General features: G+C 44.3%; 2 long non-coding RNA genes across 2 annotated transcripts; both read left to right on the forward strand.

Annotated features, from left to right (window-relative positions):
• The first annotated feature begins 2240 nt into the window (after nt 1-2240).
• On the forward strand, nt 2241-3924 carry LOC139832013 (uncharacterized). The gene is made up of 2 exons (XR_011746468.1): nt 2241-2936; nt 3769-3924. It is a non-coding gene; the product is annotated as an uncharacterized lncRNA (long non-coding RNA).
• Nucleotides 3925-4007: 83 nt separating this feature from the next.
• On the forward strand, nt 4008-5995 carry LOC139832012 (uncharacterized). Its single transcript, XR_011746465.1, has 2 exons — nt 4008-5007; nt 5840-5995. It is a non-coding gene; the product is annotated as an uncharacterized lncRNA (long non-coding RNA).
• Nucleotides 5996-23391: the final 17396 nt, after the last annotated feature.

The raw sequence follows: 23391 nt of genomic DNA on the forward strand, positions 1-23391 counted from the left end.
ATGGATAATGGAGCATCCAAGATACCTATTGATGTTGATGCTTCATCTCTTGATAATACTTGATTCACACTTTCTGCGCCAAGCTGAAAGGCGTTAAAGAAAAGCGCTTATGTGAGACAACCCATTATTTTACTTCTGGACTTTTGTTTTATATTTGAGTCTTGGAAGTTGTTACTACTGTAGAAACCTCTCCTTATCTTTATTTTATTGCATTGTTGTGGCAAGTAAAGTCTTTGATAGTAAAGATGATACTAGATTTCGATTACTGCGCAGAAACAGATTTCTTACTGTCACGAAATTGAGCAGCTCCTTCTGTAGGAAATTTACAAACATCTGCCAATTTACGTGCGTGATCCTCGGATACGTACGCAACTTTCATTCAATCTGAGCATTTTCATCTGAGCAAGTTAAGTGCCCCAGAAAAATTCGGCTTTACGGACTGTTCTGTTTTGACAGATTCTGCCTTTTATTTCGCATTGCCTGTTTTGCTATGTTTGATGGATTTCTTTGTTCCATTAACTTTCAGTAGCTTTGTGCAATGTCCAGAAGTGTTAAGAATGATTATGTCACCTCTGAATATATGAATTTTCGATTATGCACTAACCCTCTAATGAGTTTGTTTTGAGTTTGGTGTGGAGGAAGTTTTCAAGGGTCAAGAGAGGAGGATGATACAATATGATCAAGAAGAGTGAAAAGTCTAAGCTTGGGGATGCCCCCGTGGTTCATCCCTGCATATTTTAAGAAGACTCAAGCATCTAAGCTTGGGGATGCCCAAGGCATCCCTTCTTCATCGACAACTTATCAGGTCACCTCTAGTGAAACTATATTTTTATTTCGTCACATCTTATGTGCTTTACTTGGAGCGTCTGTTTGTTTTTATTTTTGTTTTTGTTTGAATAAAATCGGATCCTAGCATTCCTTGTTTGGGAGAGAGACACGCTCTGCTGTTTCGTATGAACACATGTGTTCTTAGCTTTATTCTTAATGTTCATGGCGAAGGTTGGTATAATGTCTTGAATAATTTGATACTTGGCAATTGTTGTGCTCATATAGATCATGTTTAAGCTCTTGCATCATGTATCTTGTACCTATTAATGAAGAACTACATAGAGCTTGTTAAAATTTGGTTTGCATGATTAGTTTCTCTAGAGTCTAGATATTTTCTGGTTAAGGTGTTTGAACAACAAGGAGACATCGTAGAGTCTTATAATGCTTGCAATATGTTCTTATGTAAGTTTTGCTGTACCATTTTATACTTGAGTTTGCTTCAAACAACCTTGCTAGCCTAGCCTTGTATTGAGAGGAATTCTTCTCGTGCATCCAAATCCTTGAGCCAAAAACTATGCCATTCGTGTCCACCATACCTACCTACTACATGGTATTTCTCTGCCATTCCAAAGTAAATTACTTGAGTGCTACCTTTAAAATTCTATTCTTTGTCTTTGCAATATATAGCTCATGGGAAAATAGCCTTAAAAACTATTGTGGTGAAGAATATGTACTTATGTATCTTATTTCTTTATAAGTTGCTTGTTGAGCGGTAACCATATTTCTGGGGACGCCACCAACTATTACACCTTTGTTGAATATCATGTGAGTTTCTATGCATGTTCGTCTTGTCTGAAGTAAGGGTGATTTAACATGATCAAATGGTTTGAGTATGCATATTGTTAGACAAGAACATTGGGCCGCTAACTAAAACCATGAATCATGGTGGAAGTTTCAGTTTGGACAATCAATCCTCAATCTCTTATGAGAATATTATCTGTTGTTGAATGCTTATGCATTAAAGAGGAGTCCATTATCTGTTGTCTATGTTGTCCCGGTATGGATGTCTAAGTTGAGAATAATCAAAAACGAGAAATCAAATGCGATCTTTCTCCTTAGACCTTTGTACAGGCGGCATAGAGGTACCCCTTTGTGACACTTGGTTGAAACATATGTTATGCAATGATAATCCATGTAAATCCAAGCTAATTAGGACAAGGTGCGAGCACTATTGGTAATCTATGCATGAGGCTTGCAACTTATAAGATATCTTATACATAACACATATGATTTATTACTACCGTTGACAAAATTGTTTCTATGTTTTCAAATGAAAACCTCTAGCACAAAAATTGTGATAACCCGAATTTTTAGCCTATTAATTAAGCAAGGTGAAAAAAAAAATTACTAACTTCTAATTGTGATTTTTGCTATCATGATTTTCCTAAAATTGGACTTTTTAATGGATTGCAACAAATTTAGAGAAGTTAATTACAATGGAAAGCTAACTCTCTTTTACCTGATCACTAACCAGTAGTACTAGTGCACGTCGATGGAGCAAATTAAAAGTAGGTAACTAGTACTACGTGAGAGAGGAATAGAAGTGCAGCTTTGGCTTGATTTCATGTCGGCAGGGTTCATGCATGGTACTCAATTATGAAAGGCAAAACGTGGCTGGGTGTTATAGCTTTGCTGGCAGCATAGGAGTGGCTTGGAAGCCCAAATCTTCTGCGTGGACTTCAGAATGGAAGCCATCACGTTATTGACTGACACGTACGTGCACTGGAAGTGATCCTGTCTCGCTTGGAGGGGCAGCAGCAAGCGACGATTTCTACACTGCTTCAAAGGGTCACCCGAAGGGTCAAGACGGCAAGCGGCAAGGGCCAGCGCGGCTTAGATATTTAGCTGGAGTTCCCACGGTGCTCAAGTCCTATAAATACCAGCGTTTCTAGCTTTTACCCCCTGCGTCGAACAAGAGCGAAGGCAGAAAAAGAGAGTAAGACCACTAATATTCAGAGAGTGAGAGAAAGTCCGACGAGGAGCTAAGTGCATGGCGGCACAGATGCATACTGCTGTACGGAGAGAATTGATCCATATGCCGTGGAGAGCGGAGTCGAGTGGTTGATCGATAAGAATAGTGCTAACATGGTTATGATCTTATTATCAAGGCAAGTAGTTACCCTACCAATCCTATCCCGTTGCTATTTTCTTTGATCGGTGAAGTATGAAAGTGGATGCCCTGCTAATTCTTTGATCATGCAAGTAGCTGCTCAGCTAGTTTGCTTCCCTTTGAAAATCACTTGAATCCTTGCTCTCATATTGCTATTGTTGAATTCTTGTTAACCTCTTGGATGTTGTTGCACAAGATCTTGGATCATGGTGCCGTTGGAGAGAGATGTGTCTCTCAGTCTTGATAAAATATGTATGATTTACAGGGGCTTGTGCGGAGCCACAAGAATATTGTTTTGGCCTCACTTCTACAATTATTGTTATTTATCTGTCTAAATATTTCCGTTGATCTGAATTGGTGTCACGACGGCAAACATATTGTACCGGTCATAGTTCAGGTATGGGACTGTCTGAGTTCTCCAATGGGAACGACGCTTGGTCCGAACAGGGTATCGGTGATGGATCCTTGGGAGCGACCCATACTAGTAAGTCAAGTTGTCGTGTCCCGGCGGGCTAAAGAACTCTGCTCTTCTGGAACCTCTGTGGTTCTGGTCGAGGCTGTCGATGTCGGAGTACCCCTCTGCAGAGCGTAAAAGTGTGAAATTTCACCCCTGTGACTCCCGGGTAGGGAAGCTTGCTGTCATGTGTGATGCCAATATTTTCCTTGTCCATTTCCGCTAATTTTCATTCCTTTGTCGTATCCATGATATCCGGTTCCGACTAACACTTTGTCATTCTCCTTTGATTTTGGCTAATCCATTGATCATCTTTGTTATACTACTTGCTGAGTATGATTTATCGTACTCACCCTTGCTTCCTCCATTTTTCTAGATGCAGTCGACACTAACTTAAGATCGCGGAGGAGAAGTCGACATTTGAGAAGTTAGGCTGAATCGGCAGGGTGGGAATCGACTTAGAGAATTGAATATTCAGTTGTAAATGTAAAAAAGAATGTGTAAATTGAATAGATGAGCTTGTCGAGATCCACTGTGCTGGTTTTGCCTGCATTCTTAGCCTTGCGCGTGTATAGGCTTTTCGGTCTATAAGCGCGCGGCGACTGTCATTCTGGTTTCGGGGCGTGACAGTTTAGTGGTATCAGAGCTCTAGGTTTAGGATACGAGGGCAAAATTGGGTAGAAACGTTAGTTAAATTTTTGCGGCTAACTTTTGAGACATGTTTTTTTTTTTAAAAAAAAAAAACTTAAGTTTGTTTTGTGCTGAATTTCGAGGACGAAATTCTTATAAGGTGGGGAGGATGTGATAACCCGAATTTTTAGCCTATTAATTAAGCAAGGTGAAAAAAAAAATTACTAACTTCTAATTGTGATTTTTGCTATCATGATTTTCCTAAAATTGGACTTTTTAATGGATTGCAACAAATTTAGAGAAGTTAATTACAATGGAAAGCTAACTCTCTTTTACCTGATCACTAACCAGTAGTACTAGTGCACGTCGATGGAGCAAATTAAAAGTAGGTAACTAGTACTACGTGAGAGAGGAATAGAAGTGCAGCTTTGGCTTGATTTCATGTCGGCAGGGTTCATGCATGGTACTCAATTATGAAAGGCAAAACGTGGCTGGGTGTTATAGCTTTGCTGGCAGCATAGGAGTGGCTTGGAAGCCCAAATCTTCTGCGTGGACTTCAGAATGGAAGCCATCACGTTATTGACTGACACGTACGTGCACTGGAAGTGATCCTGTCTCGCTTGGAGGGGCAGCAGCAAGCGACGATTTCTACACTGCTTCAAAGGGTCACCCGAAGGGTCAAGACGGCAAGCGGCAAGGGCCAGCGCGGCTTAGATATTTAGCTGGAGTTCCCACGGTGCTCAAGTCCTATAAATACCAGCGTTTCTAGCTTTTACCCCCTGCGTCGAACAAGAGCGAAGGCAGAAAAAGAGAGTAAGACCACTAATATTCAGAGAGTGAGAGAAAGTCCGACGAGGAGCTAAGTGCATGGCGGCACAGATGCATACTGCTGTACGGAGAGAATTGATCCATATGCCGTGGAGAGCGGAGTCGAGTGGTTGATCGATAAGAATAGTGCTAACATGGTTATGATCTTATTATCAAGGCAAGTAGTTACCCTACCAATCCTATCCCGTTGCTATTTTCTTTGATCGGTGAAGTATGAAAGTGGATGCCCTGCTAATTCTTTGATCATGCAAGTAGCTGCTCAGCTAGTTTGCTTCCCTTTGAAAATCACTTGAATCCTTGCTCTCATATTGCTATTGTTGAATTCTTGTTAACCTCTTGGATGTTGTTGCACAAGATCTTGGATCATGGTGCCGTTGGAGAGAGATGTGTCTCTCAGTCTTGATAAAATATGTATGATTTACAGGGGCTTGTGCGGAGCCACAAGAATATTGTTTTGGCCTCACTTCTACAATTATTGTTATTTATCTGTCTAAATATTTCCGTTGATCTGTATTGGTGTCACGACGGCAAACATATTGTACCGGTCATAGTTCAGGTATGGGACTGTCTGAGTTCTCCAATGGGAACGACGCTTGGTCCGAACAGGGTATCGGTGATGGATCCTTGGGAGCGACCCATACTAGTAAGTCAAGTTGTCGTGTCCCGGCGGGCTAAAGAACTCTGCTCTTCTGGAACCTCTGTGGTTCTGGTCGAGGCTGTCGATGTCGGAGTACCCCTCTGCAGAGCGTAAAAGTGTGAAATTTCACCCCTGTGACTCCCGGGTAGGGAAGCTTGCTGTCATGTGTGATGCCAATATTTTCCTTGTCCATTTCCGCTAATTTTCATTCCTTTGTCGTATCCATGATATCCGGTTCCGACTAACACTTTGTCATTCTCCTTTGATTTTGGCTAATCCATTGATCATCTTTGTTATACTACTTGCTGAGTATGATTTATCGTACTCACCCTTGCTTCCTCCATTTTTCTAGATGCAGTCGACACTAACTTAAGATCGCGGAGGAGAAGTCGACATTTGAGAAGTTAGGCTGAATCGGCAGGGTGGGAATCGACTTAGAGAATTGAATATTCAGTTGTAAATGTAAAAAAGAATGTGTAAATTGAATAGATGAGCTTGTCGAGATCCACTGTGCTGGTTTTGCCTGCATTCTTAGCCTTGCGCGTGTATAGGCTTTTCGGTCTATAAGCGCGCGGCGACTGTCATTCTGGTTTCGGGGCGTGACAAAAATAGTAATCCATGCTTCCCTCTGCGAAGGGCCAATCTTTTACTTTATTGTTGAGTCAGTTTACCTACTTCTTTCTATCTTAGAAGCAAACACTTGTGTGAACTGTGTGCATTGATTCTTACATGTTTACCTATTGCACTTGTTATATTACTTTGTGTTGACAATTATCCATGTGATAAATATGTTGAAGTTGAAAGCAACCGCTGAAACTTATATCTTCCTTTGTGTTGCTTCAAAACTCTCTACTAAGAATTTATTGCTTTATGAGTTAACTTTTATGCAAGTCTTATTGATGCTTGTCTTGAAAGTATTATTCATGAAAAGTCTTTGCTATATGATTCAGTTGTTTATTCATTATCTTTACCATTGCTTCAAATCACTGCATTCATCTCATATGCTTTACAATAGTATGATCAAGATTATGATAGCATGTCACTTCAGAAATTATCCTTGTTATCGTTTACCTACTCGAGGGCGAGTAGGAACTAAGCTTGGGGATGCTTGATACGTCCCAAACGTATCTATAATTTCTTATGTTCCATGCTACTTTTATGATGATACTCACATGTTTTATACACATTATATGTCATTATTATGCATTTTCTGGCACTAACCTATTGACGAGATGCCGAAGAGCCAGTTGCTGTTTTCTGCTGTTTTTGGTTTTAGAAATCCTACAAAGGAAATATTCTCGGAATTGGACGAAATCAACGCCCAGGATCCTATTTTTCCACGAAGCTTCCAGAAGTCCGAAGAGGAAACGAAGTGGGGCCACGGGGCGACGACACACTAGGGCGGCGCGGCCTGGGCCCTGGCCGCGCGGCCCTGTTGTGTGGGGCCCCCGTGACGCCCCTTGACCTGCCCTTCCGCCTACTTAAAGTCTTCGTCGCGAAACCCCCAGTACCGAGAGCCACGATACGGAAAACCTTCCAGAGACGCCGCCGCCGCCAATCCCATCTCGGGGGATTCAGGAGATCGCCTCCGGCACCCTGCCGGAGAGAGGAATCATCTCCTGGAGGTCTCTTCATCGCCATGATCACCTCCGGATCGATGTGTGAGTAGTCCACCCCTGGACTATGGGTCCATAGCAGTAGCTAGATGGTTGTCTTCTCCTCATTGTGCTATCATGTTAGATCTTGTGAGCTGCCTATCATGATCAAGATCATCTATTTGTAATGCTACATGTTGTGTTTGTTGGGATCCGATGAATATTGAATACTATGTCAAGTTGATTATCAATCTATCATATATGTTATTTATGTTCTTGCATGCTCTCCGTTGCTAGTAGAGGCTTTGGCCAAGTTGATACTTGTGACTCCAAAAGGGAGTATTTATGCTCGATAGTGGGTTCATGCCTCCATTAAATCTGGGACAGTGACAGAAAGTTCTAAGGTTGTGGATATTGTTGGAGATATGCCCAAGAGGCAATAATAAAAGTGGTTATTATATATCTTTATGTTTATGATAAATGTTTATATACCATGCTATAATTGTATTAACCGAAACATTGATACATGTGTCATATGTAAACAACAAAGAGTCCCTAGTATGCCTCTTAACTAGCTTGTTGATTAATAGATGATTAGTTTCATAATCATGAACATTGGATGTTATTAATAACATGGTTATATCATTATATGAATGATGTAATGGACACACCCAATTAAGCGTTGCATAAGATCACGTCATTAAGTTATTTGCTATAAGATTCCGATACATAGTTACCTAGTCCTTATGACCATGAGATCATGTAAATCACTTATATTGGAAAGGTACTTTGATTACATCAAACGCCACTGCGTAAATGGGTGGTTATAAAGGTGGGATTATGTATCCGGAAAGTATGAGTTGAGGCATATGGATCAATAGTGGGATTTGTCCATCCCGATGATGGATAGATATACTCTGGGCCCTCTCGGTGGAATGTCGTCTAATGTCTTGCAAGCATATGAATAAGTTCATAAGAGACCACATACCACGGTACGAGTAAAGAGTACTTGTCAGGAGACGAGGTTGAACAAGGTATAGAGTGATACCGATGATCAAACCTCGGACAAGTAAAATATCGCGTGACAAAGGAAATTGGTATCGTATGTGAATGGTTCATTCCATCACTAAGTCATCGTTGAATATGTGGGAGCCATTATGGATCTCCAGATCCCGCTATTGGTTATTGGTCGGAGAGAGTTCTCACCCATGTCCACATAGTTCGCGAACCGTAGGGTGACACACTTAAGGTTTGATGTTGTAATAGTAGAACTTGAGTATGGAATGGAGTTCGAAGTAATTGTTCGAAGTCTCGGATGGGATCCTGGACATCACGAGGAGTTCCGGAATGGTCCGGAGAATAAGATTCATATATAGGAAGTCATATTCCAAGTTTGGAAATGATCCGGTGCATTTATGGAAGGTTCTAGAAGGTTCTAGAAAAGTCCGGAAGAAATCACTAAGGAAGGAGGAGTCCCGGAGGGACTCCACCTCCCCATGGCCGGCCAACCCTAGAGGGGGGAGTCCAAGGTGGACTCCACCAAGGGGGCCGGCCACCCCCCCTCATGGAAGGGTGGGAATCCCACTTGGGTGGGAGTCCCACTTTGAGTAGGTTTCCCTACAACATGGAAGGTTTTTGGTTGGGGTCTTATTCGAAGACTTGTAGTCCAACACTTGGGGGTTCCACCTATATAATGAGGGGCCAAGGGGAGGGGCCGGCCACCACAAGCCACCAAGCTGGCCGCACCCCATAGAGGCCGGCCACCCCCTCTCCCAAACCCTAGCCGCCCCCTCTCTCCTCCACCTCTCCCGCACGCTTAGCGAAGCTCCGCCGGAGTTCTCCATCGCCACCGCCACCACGCCGTCGTGCTGCCGGATTCAAGGAGGAGCTACTACTTCCGCTGCCCGCTGGAACGGGGAGAAGGACGTCGTCTTCATCAACACCGAACGTGTGACTGAGTATGGAGGTGCTGCCCGATCGTGGCACCGTGATCAAGATCTTCTACGCGCTTTTGCAAGCGGCAAGTGATCGTCTACTGCAGCAACAAGAGCCTCATCTTGTAGGCTTTGGAAATCTTCAAGGGTGAGTCTCGATCATCTCCTCGTTGCTCCCGTCTTCTAGATTGCATCTTGGCTTGGATTGCGTTCTCGCGGTAGGAACATTTTTGTTTTCTATGCAACGAATCCCTACAGATGTGCTGCTGCCACTAGGGATAAAACATCGATGCTTTGTCTAAGGATATTTGTGTTGATTACGTTACGCACCATACTTAATGCAATTGTCTGTTGTTTGCAACTTAATACTGGAGGGGGTTCGGATGATAACCTGAAGGTGGACTTTTTAGGCATAGATGCATGCTGGATAGCGGTCTATGTACTTTGTCGTAATGCCCTGATTAAATCTCATAGTACTCATCATGATATATGTATGTGCATTGTTATGCCTTATTTATTTGTCAATTGCCCAACTGTAATTTGTTCACCCAACATCTGTTTATCTTATGGGAGAGACATCACTAGTGAACTGTGGACCCCGGTCCATTCTTTACATCTGAAATACAATCTACTGCAAACTCTGTTCTTTACTGTTCTTCGCAAACAAACATCATCTTCCACACTATACATTTAATCCTTTGTTTACAGCAAGCCGGTGAGATTGACAACCTCACTGTTACGTTGGGGCAAAGTACTTGTGTTGTGCAGGTTACACGTTGGCGCCGGAATCCCTGGTGTTGCGCCGCACTACACTCCGCCACCAACAACCTTCACGTGTTCCTTGACTCCTACTGGTTCGATAACCTTGGTTTCTTACTGAGGGAAAACTTACTGCTGTGTGCATCACACCTTCCTCTTGGGGTTCCCAACGGACGTGTCGACTACACGCCAGCAGCTGGCAGGGGCAGCGCGGGGCGGCCTGGACTCCAAAGTGTCGGTGAAGAGGAAGTCCATGCGGCGCGAGGATTGCAATGGAGTTGCAACCGGTGGTGTAGCCATCTGAAAGGGAAAAATAGTCTCGTCGAAAATAACATGTCGCGAGATTAGAACTTTTCCAGAGGACGGATCATAACAGCGATACCCACAATGATTAGAAGGATAGCCGAGGAACACACATGGAACAGACAGAGGACTGAGTTTGTGTTGTGCTGTAGAGGTGACATTAGGGTAGCACAAGCAACCGAAGACACGAAGAGCATCGTACGATGGTGGATGACCGTGGAGACGCGTATAGGGAACGGAAGACCCTATAGCTTTACATGGGCGGCGGTTTAGGAGGAAGGTTGCGGCAGCAAGAGCTTCTGCCCAAAAGGATGCTGGGAGATGCGCATGAAATAACAACGTGCGCATGGTGTCATTTATAGTGCGGATTGCTCGCTCGGCTTTACCGTTTTGCTGAGATGTGTAAGGACAGGAGAGACATAGCGAGGTGCCGTGGGTGGAGAGAAGAGTTTGGACAGTGGAGTTTATGAATTCGGTGCCATTATCAGTTTGAAGAGAGCGTATGGAGGTACCAAATTGTGTGCGTGCGTAGGAGAAGAAATTTTCTAGAGTACGCGGAGCACAAGACTTCTGCTTAAGTGGAAACGTCCAATAGTAGTGGGAAAAATCATCGACTATAACCAGATAGTAACGAAAACCAGAATTGCTTATAATTGGTGAGGTCCACAAATCGCAGTGTATCAAATCAAAAATGGCACTAGAAGCTGATGTAGATGAACTAAATGGCAACCAAACATGTTTGCCAAGTTGACACGCATGACAGACCGAGATACTACGAGTTTTATTACACTTTATTAAGGATAGACGCTGGAGAGCCGACATGGCATCTTGACCAGGATGACCTAGACGCTGGTGCCACAAGTCGGCGGCTACGGTGGCGAGCATGGCGGTGGGTGGCACTCGGCGAGTGGAGGAGCCGGGAAAGGTGTAGAGGTCCCCATCACTATTGCAGCGAAGGATCACGCGACGGGTCTTCAGATCCTTCACAGAGAAACCAAAGGCGTCAAACTCAACCGTACAGTAATTATCACGGGTGAACTGGCGAATAGAAAGAAAAATTTTGATTAAGTGAGGAACTAAGAGAACATGGTTGAGTTTAAAGATTTGACCAGAGGAAGAACGAAAAAGTGTATGACCAGAAGAGGAGATGGGGACGGCAGAGCCGTTGCCCACGGTGACAAAGTGTGGAGTGGAGAGAGGGGTAGTAGACATGAGGTTACCATCGTTGTTGGTCATGTGAGAGGTGGCGCCGGTGTCCATCACCCACGACCCTTGCTGGAGGCCTAGGTTGTTGAGAGCGGCGATGAGGCCGGCGTTGTCCCAAGATGGCGCGGTTGAGGTGGATGGAGCCGACTGGTACAGGGGCGCGGAGACAGTGTTGTAGGCCTGGGGCCGTGGACCGAGGATGCCAGGCGCGTACTGCGTGGCGTAGGGGGCACGCCACTGGCCCTGAGGCGGCGAGAAGTAGACCCATGGGCCCGTCGGTGCTGGAGCGCGAGGTGGTGCAGCAGGGGCGCCGCGGCCGCCAGTCTTGGGCTGCTTCGGCTTCCATGTTTGCTTGGGCTTGGCGGAGCCTTGGCAGCCGACCCCAGTGCAGGTTGTTGGTGGTGGCGCGGGCGGGCGAGCCTGGGCAACAAAGGCAGTGGACACCGCGTTGGAGGCGGCGTTGGCTTGCTGCATCTCCTCCATCAGGAGCATGCTCCGGACGCGGAGGAACGAGGGCAGGGGCTCCGTCATGGAGATGATGGTGGCGGCGGAGGCAAACCGCGGGCTGAGGCCGCGCAGGGTGTTGAGGACGAGGACGCGCACAGAGACAGGCGAGTCATTGTCCGCGAGGGCGTCGGCGACGAACTTTTGGCGACGGTAGTACTCGGTGATGGAGAGGGCGCCCTGCACAAGCTGACGAAACTCGTTATCGAGATAGATGGCCTTGTTCGCCTTGTTGGTGGAGAAGAGCTCGAGGATCGCAAGCCATAGCTGGCGGGCGGTCTGATCGCGAGCGAGGACCATGTCGGCGATGTCCTCGTCGATGCCGGAGTGGAGGATGTTGAGCACGGAGTAGTTGTCCGCCGCCCATGCGGCGTCGGTGGGGTTGGCGGCGGCGGTGCCGTCGACGTGGCCGATCAGGCCTGCACGACCCAGGGCGGCGCGCATGTAGATGGGCCACTTGGAGTGGTTGCCGGAGGAGAAGCTGAGGACGAGTGGTGCGACGTGACGGGGCGCAGTCCCCGACGGAGCAGCGCCGGAGGCGGAGACGAGCGCGCCGCTCGTGGCGTTGAGGGAGGCGGCCGGGGTCGTCATGGATGCAGCGGAAGAGAGCCGGCGGCGCTAGGGTGAGCTGCGGCTAGGGTTTAGGTGGGGGGTGGCTAGGGTTTAGGATCGAAGAAATCTGATACCATGTAGAAACCAAGAGGGAGAGAGGTTTTGGGGGAAGCATCGCGCGGTTTAGGCCACGGGGTTCCTGTTGTATATATAGGCTCGTAGGCCGGTTAGGGTTAGGGTTACAAAGTACGGAATACGTACAAAATACATATGCCATATATACAATCTAACACTAAACCCATAATGCAATCTAGTCGTGAACGGAGGAAGTATACAAAAGTAACTCCATGGGTGAGATACTTACCCTGCCACTTAGCCTTACAATTATGCAGGACATTACGACTCATGTCAGTGTCGATCAGCTGTTTAGACTTTAGAGAGATATATGTCCGCAGCAGTGGTCCTGATCACGAAACGAGTTGCACTTGCATGCGTGCCGACACACGTACGTATGCTTTGTTTCTCGACAGAACTGGGTGGCTGATCGATGTGTACTGGCCAGCTGCTGCGGTTTGAAGTAATCGCCGAAAATATCTGATCAAGCAAGGATACTTTATATGTCGCGCGCGTCACGTTCACACTGTTCTGGCTTCATTTCGCCCGGAATCTGAGAGTGGAAGGACGCAGCCTCCAGCGACGGCCAACCAGAAACACACCCACCAGCATCTAATTCAATTAGATCTTGATCGGTTCTTAGACTTATATTGTGATTCGTGTAATTGAGAATTGTACATGGATTTAGAGTTACAACCAATTTTCAGTTGCACATGAATTACACTTAAAATTGGATGGTGTCATCTGACCAAATTAGTCGCATATTAAAGCTGATTTAAAATAATCGACTCCATTTTATCTAGATACGAATGTACTACCTCCATTTCGATGAATAAGACGCACACCTAATTGAAGACGAACTTTAAGATTTTTTTTATATTGTATGTAATTAGTATTGTTGGATTCGTATTAAAAAATACTTTCTAATGATGTTAATCTTATACCAACGATCTTTATATGCTCCACCTTAAGTAATTTTTAGTCAAAGATAACACGTAAAACGAGGGTGTCTTATTCATTGAAATGGAGGAGTATCTAGATGCATTTATTGGGTAGAGACATGGAGTCAATTAATTTGGATCAGAGGTAGTATAACAATCCTTTTCTAAGGGGATTTTTGGCTCCCGGGCTTCAGTGATCTTATTACTTTACAAAATTCTGAAATCATATTTATGACTTAAATAAGAACTGAAAAAAGATCTATATATGGATAGTGATGTTTATCACAAACGTGCAAAATATAAATTTTAAATACTTCACAAAAATGAAAAAGGCAGGTGTGAGTATGCATATTTTCAAATCTCCAATTTTTATTAGGTTTTTCAGAAAAACATTATGTAGCCCACAATACAAAGAAATTCATATTACGTTATACATGCTTGTAGGTTACATCGTCGACTATGTCTAGATTTTTTATTAGCTTTTTCTAAAACTTATTAATATAGATATTGAATTTTTACAAATGAAAGGATCATTGAAGCTTTGGAGCCAAAGTCACTTTCCCCCTTTTTGAAGAATCTTGTCTCGTTACAAAAATAGTTTGGAATACTCTCGTTGTACGTATATCATCTATAACTGAATTGTATATATGGTCTGGCGATGCACATCGGTTCATCCGTAGGTAATGATCAAGTCACACGCAAAAAAAAAAAAAGTAATGATCAAGTCATTACGTGAAGGACGTGTCTACGTGTTCCAAGATAATTAGTCGCGTTTAAGCAGTCTGATCTGCGATTGGAGTATGATAGTGTCAAGGACATTAGTTGAGCTCACGCATCCCCTTCGTAGGTACGCCCACATGATTAATCATTAGTTATTCCCGCCAACTAATGAAATGTGCAAAAATCAGCAGGCCATATGCTTTCGTTTGACAACTGGATGTATGCGTTGCAGATCGAGCGAGCAGCTGATTAGAACATTTTCCAAATCGGGCCGTCGTGTTTCGTATCTCTTACGATTTTTGTGTTAGGAAGGTGATATTTTTCGGTTGCAAATATAGTAAGTTTCACGTGCTCAGATACACTGCAACATGTGGGCACATCTAAACAAACCAATGCGAGCACGTCCCATGTGTATGAGAAATAAGATGATGTTCCAGTGCATCCTCTAGTCAATGCTAGCAACACGCGGAAATGATGAATCTCTATTTTGTAATTACACATCAACCAAGTGATCTGAGAAAGGAATCAAGCCAGAACGAACCCATGGTTGGATGGTTAGATTACTGGTGGTACCTCTAGTTACTAGGGATTAAACTGTGTTTTCTTGATATTTTGATGTCCCATCAATAGCGGGATGCTTATGGTGTCTTCATCGATCTTAAAATATACTGAATCAAATTTTCTGTACTAATGTCATTCGGAGGTGTTCATACAAATAGGTGTGTGTACCTCATTCATAGAGGCAAGTGTAGGTAGGTATTTGTGAGGGTCACAGAAAAAGTTGAATCAAGGGGCTGAAGCTACTCCACCATTAATTTGAGTCAATTTTCGATTTCTGTAGCTTGGCAACCTGGCAGCAAGAAACAAGTCGGAAAAGAAGTACACTATCATCACAACGGGTCCATCTTAACAAATCTTGCCATTCCTTAAAATTTCAACCCAAATAATTTCTTTCTGAAAACATAATTAAACCTAACCTATTTTTGTCCTGCCAAACGCTAGAACTGAAAGGGCTACTGTCGGAGCCTCTGAAGGTACAGTGATGATACCACTAATAAATTTGGTAGTACCGGGCGGTAGCCCATTTAACACTAAAACTAGTCATAGTGGGGAGTAACATTGGGCAGTAACATGCACATGTTACTACTCTATGTTACTAACTTCATAGTGAATAATATCATAGGTGTACTAACATAGAAAGCCATATTTATTTCTTTGTATAGTTATTTTTCCTTGGAATGTGTGATGTGATGGTAACATAGCTAGTTACCACTATCCTCTCTTTTATCAATTAATGACATATCATGTGATCAAAATGCTTACTCATAAATATCGTGTTGATTTACACTACAAAGCCATCAAGAGTTGATTTACTCAATAAAATATGAGTTCACTAGGTGGTGGACTCACAATTGGTCGTTTCCTCATGTCCACCATCTCTTGTACGTCCTCCTACGGCGAGATGTCATTGTTACAAGGGTGACCACCATGGAAGCAATTCTAGGGGACGCTCAAATCAACATTATTTTGTTACCATATATTGGCTATTAAGAATTTTGAATGTACAAATGTTCGCATGATATTGCTAACACATAAGCACGAAGCTTGAAAATCTATCAAACAACTTTTACATGAAAAATCACAAACTTTCATTTGAAGAACCTGACCTTTTAAGAATATAGAAACAACTTGTACACGAATAAATTTGGCTTTCTACTTTCTAGTTGCAACGAACAAAATCGAACCTTAGACTTGTGATGCCGCAGCTTAGCTTGGTACCATGGGAAAATAGAAAATGGGTATGGTTCCTCATATCGCCTCATTACGATGTTTATAACTCAGAAAAATCATATCCTGAATTCAAAATTTGAAAAAAGCCAGAAATGTAGAGTATAGATGGGAACACACACAAACAGATTTTGGTTTGTTACTTGCCGTAACATAAACCTTTTTCCTCCTTACATTACTATAGCTCAGTGTACATTGAATTAGGTTCATTTTCCCTAATTAGGGCATTATCCCATTCTACACAAATTTCACAATTATAGTCATTTACATGTTTGATTTTTTCTTAATATTTTTAAAATATAATATAACTTTTAAGAAGTAATTTGGATCCGAGAAGTATTTATGTAGATGGTCACAAGAAACATATCGCTTACACATTAAAGTTGGACACATACAATGCTTGATGTTTCATGTTCTCTCTCTTAGTTTCTTTATAATAACCTTTTTTTGCACAATCTCTGTTATAAAAAATGGACGAGGTGTTTTGGCATTCAGGAGCATATACACTGGTTTTTGAAATGAGTTTTAAAATCATTTCAAAATGTTAAAAAAATCCGACAAAATTTGTCACGTGTACATCTCGATGTTCTATGTGCTCATAAAGTTATTTCACAAAAAGATTATATTTTGTGTTGTGTAAAGAAGGAAAAAAACTGGTGCTTAAAAAAACTCTTTATGGGACATTTCGTTATACTTTTTAGATAAGACACAAAATTACCGGTTTACACGCGAAATTTTGTTTGAATTCTTTTTGATATTTTAGAATGTTTTTTCGGGTAGCGGGAGTATATACACCCAAGATTAATATTACGTAGATTTCCATTCCAAACACGCTCTTTGTACATGTTTGACCAATAATTAAATCGTATTTGTCTGGCTATGCACGTTGGTGCATCTATAGTTGATGATCGAGTCCCTCCGTGCAAAATATGATTAAGTGATTATCGAAAAGATGTATATATACCTGTTCTAAGATAATTAATCTGCCATTTGTGCATGATACCGCCAAGTGTTTTTTTTTTGAGAAACACAGTACAGACGCAAACGCTCACATACACGCGCATACACTCACCTCTATGAACGCACACACGAACACCGAGCACCTCCGAAAGACCGAACCAGTGATTTGAATTTTGAAATTGACGAAATCACCATAGACGCCTCGTGGCATTAGTTGAGCTCACGCATCCCCTATGTCTGCTTGGTTAATCATAGCTGTTCTCGCGTGCTAACCGAATGTGCAAATTCAACAGAGGCGATATGTTTTTGTTTGACAGCTGGACTTTCAAATCGTGTATCGTGTTTCATATCTCTAACGATTTTGTTGTGGGAAATGTTTTTTTTCGATTAAGATGCACATGCGCACGCACGGTGTCACATGTGTGGATACAATCACACAAGCACGTCATGTACGCACACTGCTAAATCTGCGGATCAACAACACGAGACATCAATACTTCCCTGCGTTCTCTCATGAGTGGAAGCAAGCAACACGCGTAAAGTAAGAATCACTAGTCTAAATTTGTAATCAAACAAGTGTCGAGGAAGAAAAACAGACTCAAAGTGGCTAACATCACTCATTTGAGTCATTTTTCTGTTGCTATGGCTTGCCAACCAAAAACAGAAAGATAGAAGAACCCACCACACCACACGGTGACAACTGACAAGATATCCGCCTAGCTAGACCCTGCGCCCGCTGCTACGCGTTGGCAGGCCCCTCCTTCGGTCGACATGAGGGAATGCACGTGCCATGCTCTCGTTTTGATGCCCAGAAATTGTAGTCACACGGTGGAGATCAACAGCAGGCACCAGGCAGGCTCATGGAGTCATGGGTGACATACTGACATGGTTACGAAGACCATCGTGGCCTCTCAAGCGTAATGTATGTCTCTCCCCATCTCGCTGATATGTGGGAATCGGATAAACAAGCATATCAGCTGCTCATGGATAGCTTTTAGTATTGCTGCTGCTCTTGCTGACGGTTACGCACATTCAATTTTGTAGGGTATTAGTTGGGACTATGATTTGATTTGACCAACAGAAGATGCGAAGAATATTACTCTAATAGTAATAGTCTAATTCTGAGCTGCACCGAAATCTAGCCATACAGGAAAGTTTGGAGCTTGTTCCGAAAAGGAGGTTTGAGAATCCTGGATGCATACAACTTTTATTCACGTATGTGCCATGCACTACAGGAATGGGAGGCTATGCCGAGGGCCAGGATATACGCCGACGGCCAAAAGTCGGGGCCGTCGGCGTATGGCCCGGCCAGGCCAGCCTGCCCTTTCAACACTCGGCGAAACGTGGCCGTCGGCGTAGCGACCTCTACGCCGAGGGCAGCCCTCGGCATATCTTTGGCCCTAGGCGTAGACAGGGCTACGCCGACGGCCACCCTCGGCGTAGGCTATTTTTCAAATTTGTCTAATTTTGTAAAAATCATAACTAATTCATAGGATGTCAGAAAAATGCGTATGAGGTATCAAAATGTTCAGAAAAACATCCTCTATCCGTTTATGTCAAAATCATGCATATTTGAATCATGTAGAATAACATGTTAACATAGAAACAATTCAATCACTTTCTTATATGTTCTCACGTTCCCGTTTTAGCCAGATGGCAATTTAAACGAAGTCAGAATATCTCGCGGAGCCGCATGGCATCATTTTATGTGTCCTAGTAACCACTCCAAAAGATGGAATTGGGATACGACAATTATTTTGGAAAACCCTTCACGAACAGGGCTATCAAGTCCGGATTTCTATGGCTTTTATGGCAATGAGTAGGAAACGGCCCGTGACACCGCAAAGTTTGTCGGAACGAGATCATATTTGGCACGTGCGTGGTCCCTGGGATGGGAAGCAAGGTCCCGGGAGCGAATTTCCAATCCGACCCATGGGCGATGGTTTTTTCATTTTCGGGGTGCCAAAACAGGTTTTTTTCGTGAAGGAACTACATGGGGCGTATTTTAGTATTGCGCGAGACCTCTGCGTAGTGGTAGGACACCGCCTTCGCACTCCATATCACATGCCATATGTGCGCGCTAGCTATCTGGGAATCCATGCGGCTTCCTGCGGTGTCCCGCCGAATCCGCTGGAAAGTGACCGGATTTGAACTAGGGCTACACTTTTCTTCGCTCAATAAATTCCGCAAAAATTGTTTTTAGGTCTATGACATATCAGTTTATGTGCTAATTTTTGTTCGTTTAGCGCGATGGTAAATGGGTGCACCAGCGCGCCCGGTACGGCCATACCGCATCTCCGTGGGGGCCCCTTTTGGCCAAATGACAATTTAAACAAAGTCAGAAAATCCCGCGGAGCTGCATGGCGTCATTTTATGTGTCCTAGTAACCACTCCAAAAGTCGAAATTAGGATACGGCAATTATTTTGGAAAACCCTTCATAAACAGGGCTATCACGTCCGGAGTTCTATGGCTTTTAGGGCAAATGAGTAGGAAACGGCCCGTGACACCGCATAGTTTGTCGGAACGAGGCCATATTTGGCACGTGCGTGGTCCATGGGATGGGAAGCAAGGCCCCGGGAGCGGATTTCCAATCCGACCCATGGGCGATGGTTTTTTCATTTTCGGGGTGCCAAAACGGGTTTTTTTTGTGAAGAAACTACATAAGGCGCATTTTAGTATTGCGCGAGACCTCTGCGTAGTGGTAGGACACCGCCTTCGCACCACATATCACATGCCATATGTGCGCGCTAGCTATCTGGGAATCCATGCGGCTTCCTGCGGTGTCCCACCGAATCCGCTGGAAAGTGACCGGATTTGAACTAGGGCTACACTTTCCGTCGCTCAATAAATTCCGCAAAAAATGTTTTTAGGTCTATGACATATCAGTTTATGTGCCAATTTTTGTCCGTTTAGCGCGATGGTAAACGGGTGCACCAGCGCGCCCGGTACGGACATACCGCATCTCCGTGGGGGCCCGTTTTGGCCAAATGACAATTTAAACAAAGTCAGAAAATCCCGCGGAGCCGCGTGGCGTCATTTTATGTGTCCTAGTAACCACTCCAAAAGTCGGAATTAGGATACGGCAATTATTTTGGAAAACCCTTCACAAACAGGGCTATCACGTCCGGAGTTCTATGGCTTTTAGGTCAAATGAGTAGGAAACGGTCCGTGACACCGCATAGTTTGTCGGAACGAGGCCATATTTGGCATGTGCGTGGTCCCTGGGATGGGAAGCAAGGCCTCGGGAGCGGATTTCCAATCCGACCGATGGGCGATGGTTTTTTCATTTTCGGGGTGCCAAAACGGGTTTATTTTGTGAAGCAGCTACATGGGGCGTATTTTAGTATTGCGCGAGACCTCCGCGTAGTGGTAGGACACCGCCTTCGCACCACATATCACATGCCATATGTGCGCACTAGCTATCTGGGAATCCATGCAGCTTCCTGCGGTGTCCCGCCGAATCCGCTGGAAACTGACCGGATTTGAACTAGGGGTACACTTTCCGTCACTCAATAAATTCCGCAAAAAATGTTTTTATGTCTATAACACATCACTTTATGTGCTATTTTTTGTCCGTTTAGCGTGTTGGCGAACGGTGCACCAGCCCGCCCGATACGGCCATTTCGCATCTCGCGAGGGGGCTGTTTTGGCCACATGGCAAATTGGGCGTCATATTTGGATTCCTCTAATTTTTAGGTTCAAATGATGATATGTATATTATATTTAGATTCCTCTCATTTTTCTGATCGATTTAGACATATTATTTGTGGAATTTTGATTTTCCGATTTAAAGATATTAATTATTCAATATTAAATAGAAAAAAGACCAAAAAATAAAATCATTTTATTTTTATTTGAATTTAATATTATTATTACTTATATATATTCATTGTTGTCTACTTAATTAATTGTTTGGGATTCAAAAATAAAGAAGTGTGCATCACAGTTCAAGGGCTAATAGGGTTGATATGCTATTATTATCAGCAAGAGGTGTCAATTCTATAATGGAAGCTCATCCGAATGGAACCAAGAAGTTAAGCGTGCTGAGGCTAGAGTAGTGTGAGGATGGGTGACCGACTGGGAAGTTTAACCATGATTGTAATTTGATATAAGATTAAGTGTAGTTAGAATTAAAAGTGTATTGGGTGAAAAATAAACAAGTAAAAAAAAGAAAAAATTGTGTAAAAGAAATTAAAATTTTTAAATATCTATGTGTTGACTGCCAAAACCCACCGGCGGGCAGCGGCCTGTCAACACAGGTAGAGCCGGGAAGAGCCTAGAGCTGCGGCTGGCTGAGACCCCTCCGAGCGACGGCCCGCAATGCTCTTCTGGTCACACGCGGCGATGCGAAGTGCAAGGGCGTGCCACCCGACCTATACAGTCGGGAAGGTGATGGGGATGCCTCGCTTAGTTCCTGCATGGCATACACGTAAACATTAAATCCGAGCCTCGATCGGCTCTCAGGTTATCCTGTGAATCGGCTCAAAGAGCCGATCCACCCATGATTCGTACGGGGTGCACGAATACTTGGTGATCCTGCTTGATCAAGATATAGCTAATGAGATCTACGACGATTTAGGGTTTTCACCGCATAATCGGATCATCCTACTCCAGGTTGGGCCTCGCGGCCACGCACGGTGCTCATAAGCCGATCCTAAACAAGGCCTAAAAACCAACATGACGTTGATCCTCGGAACATCCTGTTTAGGACTTGCGAACGCCACCCTACGTGCCGCTGGATCCTCCCCCCCCTTTGTAAGGCCTAACTATTGCAGATATTAAACTAATCCTTGCAGAACAAGGAGCAATCGTAACGGATCAGATCTACTAGATGATGAACAAGCAGGGTGCCGCCCCCACACCTGAGATAGGCGTGAGGGCGGCTAGACATGCAAGGGTTGCACTACGTAAGCATGTTATACGAAGAGCTATGCTAACCCTAGCACATCTATGATAACTACGTTGCTCGCCATCAAAGACGCTTCAGTACGAGCAACGCATGAACAACGTGGAGCTTGTGCTGCCTAGATCGCAAGATGCGATCTAGGCAGCATGTCGCTTACCTGATTGAAACCCTCGAGATGAAGGAGTTGGCGATGCGCCGAGATTGGTTTGTTTTGGGTTGAACGTGAGTTGTTGTTTATTCCATAAACCCTAGATACATATTTATAGTCCAGGGGACTTTCTAATTCGGACGTGCACCTAACCGTGCACGAGTAAAACTCTAACTTTCAATCTAAGATGCGATCTACTATATTACAGATACATGGGCAATTTAGCCCAACTTCGTGTATAAGGCCAATTCTTGTTCTTCCTTCCATGTATATCTTCAAGTCTATCTCAATCGTGGCCCACCTCTGACTCGGTCAAATTCTGGTGATAACACATGCCCCCCTGGTTTTGGAATTGGTAATTCCAAAATCACTCCTTCGTCGGGTCATGTCGTGGCAGAACCGTTGCAGTATCCTTCATCATGATGTCCTGCCTTCTCAACTTCTCCGCGTGATCTGGCAGTTTTTTTTTTCTTAGGCACCACTTCCTCGGAAACTGCTGTGGCATTGAATTTCCACTATATCCCCTTTTATTTAACCGCCATGAACAGTTCTCCTCTGCATCTCCTCCGCATTAGCACTCCAAAAGCCCTCCTGCCACCATGTCTTCTTCCTCCTCTGCTCCATCGGATCCTTCCAGCCAGTCCTCCACATCCCGTGAGCCGACGCCGGAGTACAACCCGGCAGAGGTCCACGCGGCGAACACCCGCCGCACCATTGCGGCCGGGGAGGAGTCAGACCACGACTTCTCCATCTGGTCCGAGGACGACCAATCCTCGACGGACGGGGAGAGCGACCTCCGCTTCCTCGCCGTTGGGGAAACGGAGGAGGAGAGTGACGACGATAGCTTCTCCTGCGACTTCACCTCTTCCGGGGAGGAGGAGCAGGAAGAGGAGGAGGAGGACGACGACGAGAGCTCCTCCGACGAGCCGCCGGCCAAGCGGTTCTGCCCTTGGCCGGGCAATCTTAGCGACTTCGACAGCAACGAGGACGACGCTGACGAAGAAGATGAAGACAACGAGGGCCCGGTCGGCGGCCATTGGAGCGACGACGAGCCCGCCGGGAGCAGCGCCGATAGTGGCGACGACGGCGACGACGAGGGCAGTGACGGCCCATAGATAGGGCCTCTAGAATAGGGCCAGTAGTAGTAGACGGGGCAATGGATCCCCTAGTATTTCCCTTTTGAGAGCAATTAGCTCTTTATGTAAGAAATCTCATCTAATCAATGAAGAACTTTTCCCCAATTTTGATTTTGCCGATTCCTCCTGAGTTTAACTGAGCCGATTCCCTCTTCTACTGACCTTGCCGATTCGTCCCCTTTGCCAATGCGTATTGAACCGATAGCACCGCATCGGTTCTTTGAAATTCACCTTTCCCTTCTTCAACTGATGATTTTCTAAATCTGGTGGAAAATGCAGGATCTTCAGGGAAACCTTTGAACTTTTCCTAACCAAATACAATAATCCTCTTCAGTAC

The sequence above is a fragment of the Lolium perenne genome, chromosome 1 (genome assembly GCF_019359855.2).
Source record: "Lolium perenne isolate Kyuss_39 chromosome 1, Kyuss_2.0, whole genome shotgun sequence".
NCBI classification, from domain to species: domain Eukaryota; kingdom Viridiplantae; phylum Streptophyta; class Magnoliopsida; order Poales; family Poaceae; genus Lolium; species Lolium perenne.